At 38.3% G+C, this 9,531-nt stretch overlaps 1 pseudogene; it reads left to right on the forward strand.

The window, feature by feature from the left end:
* The first annotated feature begins 901 nt into the window (after positions 1–901).
* LOC129371473 (gamma-enolase-like) lies at positions 902–9,108 on the forward strand (annotated as a pseudogene).
* The last annotated feature ends 423 nt before the right edge of the window (positions 9,109–9,531 follow it).

Below are 9,531 nucleotides of genomic sequence, written 5' to 3' on the forward strand. Positions count from 1 at the left end.
AGCAAGTATTTTTGCTATAAATATTTAAAACTTGCTCATATCGGATTGTAATGTTCGTCTTCAAGCTTTGGTACGGATTCTCAATTGGATTTAGATTTGAACTTTGACTAGACCATTCTAACAATCAAATGCACCTTGATTTAAACATTTTAAGTTCTGACGGTGTGTTTAGCGTCATTGCTTTGCAGAAAGATGAAAATCTTCCTCATACTCTTTCTTCTTGGCTTTTTTCTAAGAACCTGAATGTTCGCGTCATGAGGCTTCTGGGGGTCAAAATATAAATGCATGCTGCACTTTTCAGATTTTCATTTTCAAAACTTAGTGTTGGTTGATCACAGAAAATTCTCACAAAATATGCAGAATTTTGGTTTGACGTGACAACAGACCTCCAAAGTCTGTAAAAAGATGTTGCAAACAGAAACATTTTCAGACAAATCACCCGTAGCGGCTCTCTTTCTTCCTGCTGCTGTGCGCTCTGTGTCTTTAATTACCTCTGTGGTTATTTTTAAATGCTCCTTCCAGCAGCTGCAGCTCCTGTTACCTGTCTACCTGTCTCCTTGTCTCCTTTCATCCACGTGGTTTCGTCTTCGATGTTCTCTGACAACATGACCCACTTTGTGCACAGATCTGTCGTACAGGGTTTGCTTTGTTGTGATGTCTGCTGCCTGTCATCGAGACAGCAGACGTGTTTGTTTCCTTTTCTTTATAAATTTGTACCTGCAGCAGGATGGAGTCATTTCTGGACTTGACAGCAACACTTTTTTTCTCTTTTAATGAGAAAATTTGCTGGTGAAATAAAATGTTTGTTTTTTTTAAGAAGATTATCTTCATCCTAATTAAAACAAAGATCCATGTGACTCCAGTCATGCCACTCCATCTTTCATTTCGCTCCCTCTTCCCGTGACTCACTCCCCCTCCCCCTTTCACGTCACACGTACTCAGCGCTCTTTCTCCAAGCTCCTCATCCCTCTGCCTCCCCCCGTCATTTGCAGACTGACTCTCTCCACCAGGATCAAACACACAGCAGGTAACGTTAAAAAAAAGATTGATCTATTTCCTCCTTCCATCCCCTCCAAGCATCCTCTTCCTCATCCCTCTCTCTCCTGCTCCATGTTTGTCTTCTGTCTCACCCCTGCATTAGTCCATAATATCTGTCACTGGCTGTGATTGCACAGATTCTGGACAGGCTCCAGGGCTGAAATGTTTTTTTTTTTAATAGATATGCATTATTGGGTTTTGATTTATGTGTCCAGCTCTCACTGCATGTGCGAGCCTCTTCACAGGGAGCCTGGTTTCCACAGCTTTCCATCCATCAGGCTGCGTCACTGTAATCACAGTGTGAGTCCATGAGAGGAAGCAAGTGTGAAAGCTCTTCCTTACAACTGTGGGCTGCAATGAAATGCATTTTGATCATTTTATCTTGTTTTATTGAAGATCTATCATCCATTTTTCATCGCCACCCACCGCATTTGCTCATTTCCATTTGACAGATTTTTCTGCAAAGACTTAAAGGGGCAGTGTTGTGTTAAAATTTACTTCTTTTTTGTAAGCTTTGCATTAAGTTATAATGTTATTCCGTCATCAAAAATACGCCTGGAGTGTTGCTTTGATTCTTTCATGCTTGTTTGAGAAATCCTTTAATCTTCATGGTAATCATTCAGCTGTGCAAAGCCTGGTTTTTTATATTAGCTCCGTCTTCAAGGCGCAGCTCCTCCTCAGAGTTGCAGTATTTAAGCTTCCTGCACAACCCCCCACTCAGCTCCTTCAGACTAGCCAGCAGCAATTAGCAAACACCTTCTCAGTGCAACGCTGGTAAAAACACTGTTAAAGATTCAATGGAGGAGCCATGTTATGATGTGGAGTTTCAGAAAGAGCAGGAGTTTCTTAAAGGAGCAGTATTATGTGTTTTCCAGCTTCATTTTCTCATTTTAAAGCACCATCAAGTAACTTGAGTTGTTATACAAAATGCTATATCAAATGCGACTCAAAAGAAATTTGGCTTTGTAATTTATCGTCTTGAAATTGGGCCTCTGTCATTTTGAAAACTCCTGCTTTTTCTGACCCTCCACCTTCAGGAAGTTATCACAACATGGCTCCTCGTTTAACCCTTTAACAACATCTCTACCAGCACTGAGAAGTAACTCCGATAGTGAGCTCAGCAGATGCAAAGTTTTACCAGGTTCCACTAATTGCAGCTGGCTAGTCTGAAGGAGCTGAGGGAGGGAGTTGTGTGGAAGTTTGGAAACTGCAGCTCTGAAGTGGAGCTGCGTTGTCAAAGGCGGAGCACCAACCAGGTGTTTTGCACAGCTGATTGGTTCCCATGAAGATGAAAGGATTTTTCAAACATTCGTTAAAGAATCGATGTGACACTCCAGGTATGTTTTTGATGAGGGAATAACATTATAACATGATGGAAAGCTATAAAAAATATTGTCAATTTTATGTACGGTAATACTGCCCCTTTAAAGTGACAGAGACCCATTTGCAAGATGCTAAATTATGAATTTATATTTAACATAGTTTCTTGACTGAGCTATGAAATCGTACCATGTGACTGAAGATGCATAATACTGTCCTTTAAGCAAAATCTGCTGTAAAGATCAAGATGAGGTTAATGTTTAACATTTTGCAGGATGTCGATAGTGAACATCGTTGCCAGGGAGATCCTTGACTCCAGAGGAAACCCCACTGTGGAAGTGGATCTGCATACAGCCAAAGGTGACATAAACATACTCCCTTTGCATCTATCATGTCCTCCAGTCTCTCCAACCTTTCAACCTTTCCCCCCTCACTGTTTTCCTAATCCAGGTCTGTTCAGGGCGGCCGTGCCAAGCGGAGCGTCGACTGGCATCTACGAGGCTCTGGAGCTCCGAGATGGCGACAAGACTCGCTACAAGGGCAAAGGTGACAATCGTCAGCATGCATCCATCCTTCTCTTCTCTCCGCTTCCTCCCGGTGAATTTTAATGTTTGTTTTTGTCCTTTAAGGTGTTACCAAGGCTGTTGCTCACATTAATGACACCCTCGGGCCCGCTCTCCTGCAGTCTGTGAGTATCAGCTGCTGAAGGAGCAGGAGAAGCATGAAAAATCTGTTTACTCTGTTTGTGACAGCCTGCTTTCCTCCCAGGGAGTGAGTGTCCTGGAGCAGGAGAAGCTGGACAACATGATGATCGAAATGGACGGCACTGACAACAAATGTGAGCCTGCGTTTCTCGTGCTGAGATATCCGCACTGACATGCAGCTGCAGCGGCCTGCATCAGCTGCATCCATGTGTGATGAGGCGTCTTCTGTGTTTCCTCGCAGCCAAGTTTGGGGCCAATTCTATTCTTGGAGTGTCGCTGGCTATATGCAAAGCGGGCGCCGCGGAGAAAGGCGTCCCCTTGTACCGTCACATCGCTGATCTGGCAGGAAACGGAGATCTCGTCCTCCCAGTTCCAGTGAGCTTTTATTTTGTTTTTATAACCAGTCAAATTGTAAAAAAAATATTTCATATGTCACAATAACAAATTTACCTGCTTGATAAATTGTCCCAAAAGAGATTGCAATAAATTATAATATTGAGATCATTTTTAAGAGATATTATGTTACTGATAAAATAAGAACACTTTCTGAAAAATTAATAAACTTTAAATTCTAAACATTTAACACTGGAAATGGAAGATATTTTAAATATCCCAAAATAAATAAACAACAGCAAAAATAACAAATAAAATTAATTATTAAAAAATAGAAGAAAATAAATTAAAGAAAAGAAACACGCCTTGAGTTTTTCTTCGAATAAGAAAAAAATAAATTATACAAATGGAAATTGTTGATCTCATTTGAATTCATCATCCAATTTATTTGTTTATTGCTTACTGCAACAGGCCTATTTATACGCCTGGAGTCTCTCCACATTTTGTCATGTCAGAACCAAGACAAATTGTCATTTTTCACCACAAATAGGTTATAAATGTTGCTGGACATATTAACAAACTCATGAACAAATTGTGAAATTTCTACTTCTTAAAATTCAATAATATAATCAGACCAGCCAGGGGGTTTTGTCTACAAAGCATGATTTTTTTTTAATTCAAATCAATTATTATTTATTTATTTTTACAAAGAGAAAATTTGATTTGCAAAACAAACTTTTATTTGCCCATTTTAGAAAACTTTGATTATGATTCTCAAACTTTTCAGTTTTGAGGGAATATTCTGTTCACAAATACGTTTTTATTGCAATAACCACAATTTATACAATATTTTTTTTATTAAAAGTATGTTTTTAATTGAATAATAATGAGAAATTTACCTCAATTTACAGGGTGTATATTGGAGAGATATTTCAAAACACAAAACTTTGTTAAATTTTGGCTTAACTTGTCTTTGCTGTAGAATATTGATACTAACACAAAGACATCAGTAATAAATGCCATGTAAAACTGCATTAAGATATTCTTTTTTTAGCCCATTTGTATTGTTTTTATCTCCAAAATGTGGTGTAGGTAGAAAAAGTTAGAAAACTTACCCTGAAAATGTGTTAAATATCTTAAATTTCTGTAAAAATGGTGACGGGACATTTCTTGTTTTGTCCAGTTTTCGCTCCACGCTGTTATTTTTATTATTATTATTATTATTATTTTAAAGCAGTCGGTGGCTTCGAGTTACTTAACAGGTTGTTGCTAGGTAACTAAAGCGTGAGTTAAGTTAGTTGATGACGCAAAGCTTTTAGCTGGGCTTCAGAGGATGAGCGGCAAAAGTCTTTCCTTTGCCTACATGCCCCAGAATGCTGTGCGGTTCTGTCTCAATATTGAAGATTCTGCCATACCTCATATATTGTTATTGATTAATTGTCGAACAAACCATATTTATTATGTGTCAGAGCAATGTTCAAGCTTCCTCCCGCTGTGTTTCTGTTGCAGGCCTTTAATGTGATCAACGGGGGCTCCCATGCTGGGAACCGCCTGGCCATGCAGGAGTTCATGGTCCTCCCTGTGGGGGCGGAGTCTTTCCGTGACGCGCTCAGGATGGGGGCGGAGCTTTACCAGACTCTGAGAAGCGTCATCAAGGAGAAGTACGGCCAAGATGCGACCAACGTGGGCGACGAAGGAGGGTTCGCCCCTAATATTCAAGAGAACAGTGAAGGTGAAAAGCCCACGCACCTGAAAGCGGTTTCTGGTATCATACGCCGCATTAACTAGCTTTTTTTCTTGATCTCCGTCAGCCTTGGAGCTGATAAAGACCGCCATAGAGAAGGCGGGGTTCACTGACAAAGTGGTCATAGGGATGGATGTTGCAGCTTCTGAGTTTTTCAGCGAGGGTAAATATGACCTGGACTTTAAGTCCCCGCCCAACGCGGCCCGCAACATCAGCGCAGAGGAGCTGGCCAACATCTACCAGGGCTTCATTAGCAATTACCCAGGTTGGCATGGCAGCTTTTTAAGCCTCACATGCAGTACAAATGTGCGCAAATCTTTGTTGATATTGTGCTAATGTAAATACAAAACAATTTCGCAATTCCATTCAATAAGAAATTAAAATCATGCTGGAATAACATTGTTCAAGCGAAATGTTGATAGAAATTATGGCAGTAATGGATGTAAACAGTTCTGATAAAACATGTTTATTATTCAAACATGGCTTGTGCCATGTGTTAGCCATTGTAGCTATATATGTGGCCGATTTTACAGAAGAGCCTCGGATTCAGAACACAACTTCCTATTAATTGTGGGAGTTTCACATTGTCTGAAAAACTAAATAAATAGATCATCCTCCTATTGCTTCCTGCCGTCTTCTTCGATGTTTTCGCCAGTAGTAACTTCCGGCTGTTGATCACGTGACTGGTGTGATGCGGAAAAAAGTGTTTCCATTGCACTTTTGCCAAATATATGTTTTGATGTGTCTGAAAAACAACATTCTTTACACAAAAAACTTTTTGTTTCAGAACATTTTTATTTTTTATATTAGATGTGTTTATAGAATCGGGCAAATGGAAATGACTAAATAAATTTGCTTAATGGATACATGATAATTTTGAAAAATAAATAATTTTGATGGTTTGCCTTAGTATCGGTGTTTTTTTGGCTGTATAGAAATAGACAAGTTTCTCAAATGCAATGGAAAAACACTTTAGCATCACACCAAGACGACAGGAATAGCCGGATGTTCCTACTGGCCACAAGGTCAAAGAAGACGACAGGAAGTAGTGAGAGGATTATGATGCAGTATTTTTTTAATGACTAGATATGTAAACAGGTTTATCTACATTTGATTGTCATTGTGCTTATTACTTAATGGAAACAACACAATTGCAAAATAGTTTTTTCCACATTTGCAGAATGTCAACAAAGATTTGTAATGGAAAGGCCCTTACTCTCAGTGTTACTGCATCACTGCTGTTGGTAAACACATTTTCTTTGGATAGCAGTGGCACAGTCCTGCCTCTATTTGCTAGAGGGCTGGCAAACAGAGAGAAAAACAGATTTCTGGAGAGTCTGCTCTCTCCTCATGACACACAGGTCTGTGGAGAATGTTTTGATTATGTGTGGCAGCACAGAAAGGCTTGTTATGCTGACAGGACTGTGTATGTGAAATGTGTACGGCATCATTAGCATCTTCATGCAGGAGCATCCCTTCTGTTGTTTCCTTCATAATAGGACCTGTTATTTGACTCATATCTCCATTTCTTTCCTCAAGTCGTGTCGATTGAAGATCCTTTTGACCAGGACGACTGGCCTGCTTGGTCACAGTTTACAGCTTCGGTTGGCATCCAGGTGAGACGTGTCTGTCATTTTATGAAGTTAGATGACCTCAACCTCAAAAAACAACTGAAACAGAAAATGAACTTCACTGACATGGTCTCTAAAACAAGAACCTCCATATTTGTTGTTATAGATATCAATATTATAGTCCCAGAGACTATGTGAAAGACAAAACTGCTTTGTATATTTCCAAAGTGACAACGTAGTCATCAACTCCAATTCTACTGAAAAACAAAACATCTCTTCATATTTTCTGGGACTTTTCTCTGCAGGTTGTTGGAGATGATCTGACTGTGACAAACCCCCGCAGGATACAGCGAGCTGTGGAGGAAAAAGCCTGCAACTGTCTGCTGCTTAAAGTCAACCAGATTGGCTCTGTGACCGAGGCCATCAAAGCGTGCGTCACTGCTCTGTTTTCATTCATGCAAAATCTCGTGCATGTGTGCCTGCAGTTTCACCTAGCTGCATGCATATGACACTTATGTCTGCTTCTCAGGTGCAAACTGGCTCAGGAGAATGGTTGGGGGTGATGGTGAGCCACCGCTCCGGTGAGACAGAGGACACCTTCATAGCTGACCTGGTTGTTGGTCTCTGCACCGGACAGGTAACGCGCTCAACCCAACGGATTATGTTTCCCTTTGTCTGTGTTTTACATCTTTGTAGTTCACGTGTAAGTTTTCACATGAAGTGTGTGTGTCCTCAAGGTTATTATAGTTAACTAAAACTAACAAAATTACAAAAACTGAAATTGAGAAAATGTTTTTGTTGGCTAAGATAATTAATGGGGAAAGATTATATCAAATTATATCTAAGTCACTGAAATTATAGCTATAACATCCTTCATTTTTGTGTTTAAGAATCTATCTGTTAGCCTTTCGACCTGATGTGAATTTTATTTATCTAACAAGCAGTTGGATAAAAATTACAATCATCCATAATCATCCTGGCGGTTATGCTACGCTAGTCTGCAAAATGGCAGCAGCAAATGCTGGGAGAAAACACCAGAGTTAGCTATTCAACAACAACAAATACATTTTATGAAAATGGTTTCTCCTGTGGAGTATTCATTATCCAATATATGTATACATAATCATGATGCTTTGACCTTTTTGATTTTTACACTTAAAAAGCATGAAATAAACTAAAACTACTTCTACAGCTAATAAAAACTAAACTAAAACTAAATAATATTTAACAAATAAAAACTAGCAAACACTCTAAATACTAATTGACACTAACCGAATTAGAGAAAAATCATAACAAATTAAAACTAAACCTAAAACTATTACGACCCTGGAATGTGGACAAATAGTTGCAATAAACTAACTTTAGTTTCTTTCTCATCCATCGTTTTATTTATATATATCTATTGATATATATATATTATATATATATATATATATATATCTATTGATATATATATATATATATATATATATATATATATATATATATATATATATTATATATATATATATATATATATATATATATATATATATACACAGGTAGGGTTCAATACTTAAAGCCTAATATTGCTTGAAATTTGTTGTCTGTAGTTAAAAATTTTTCAAAAATACTCATAAGTTTGGCATAATCTCAAACATCAATATTAGCGTAAGAGAAAAAGCACCAGGTGAAATCATGAGTATGAGGAAAAACTGGAAACTTCCAGTTTGGACATATTCATTCAGTAGATGCTGCTTGATAGCATTAAGAAAAATAAGCAAACATTTTTAATTGTCTTAATAATAAAACAGCCAAGCCTGTAAATGTTTCATATTTTCTGTCAGATCAAGACTGGTGCTCCATGTCGGTCGGAGCGTCTGGCTAAATACAACCAGCTCATGAGGTGAGTTTCTATTTCATTTCATCACTCTCCAATGTCATTTAAGAGCCTGTAATTGATGTATTCCTCTTCTTTCCCGTCCGTCCCTCTGCTTGCTGCCCTCTGTGTTTTCTGTCTTCCTCTCAGGATTGAGGAGGAGTTAGGGAACCAGGCCCGCTTCGCTGGTCACAACTTCCGCAACCCCAGTGTCCTTTGAGTGCCAGAGCCAACAGCAGCACGAGAAACCAAATGATTTTATGTACTCACTTGTTTCAGTGGTGCCCCAAACACACCAAATAACTCATAATTAAGTCTTTAAATAAATAGAAAACTCATTGTGGCAGTGTTGATCTAATGCTTCAGCAAGTTAAGTCTATTGATGGTCTTGTGAGTATCTTGTTTTTTTCCCTCGTATTATATGTTTTCATCCATTTCTGAAAGGTGTTAGTCCATGTTGTTTTGTCTAAATCCTATTTCAGTGCAACAATTCACTGGTACTTTGTCAAAAAAACAATAAAGTTATGATATTGTCTTTAATGTTGTTTCTTAAAGTGATTCAATTCATTTTGAAAGTACTTTCTTAATCCCAGAGGGGGATTAAATGTTGCTTTAACTCATCTTATCTAAACTTCTTCAAAGTTTTGTTAAACATACAGAATGTTGTGGGCATGGATCCTGTAGTGGTCTGTGTTGCTGCAGCTCTGAACAAGCCTCTGACTGAAGCATAAATGCTTGAAGTTATACTGCACTAGAAAGAACAAGTGACTTAATGAAAATGGACTGACAGAAGTTCAAGTATAGAGTGTTTTGGTTTAGTTTCAAGTGCAAATATTTTTGTGTTTATAGAGGACAAAAATAATGGGTAACAAAATCAGATAAAGGAGCTTATTATAAGGCAATAATTGCTTAACACTGATGAACACTAGTTCCACTGGCAGATTATTTCACTTATAGCATGGG

Source organism: Poeciliopsis prolifica, unplaced genomic scaffold, assembly GCF_027474105.1.
Source record: "Poeciliopsis prolifica strain line A6 unplaced genomic scaffold, Auburn_PproV2 SCAFFOLD026, whole genome shotgun sequence".
Taxonomy (NCBI): domain Eukaryota; kingdom Metazoa; phylum Chordata; class Actinopteri; order Cyprinodontiformes; family Poeciliidae; genus Poeciliopsis; species Poeciliopsis prolifica.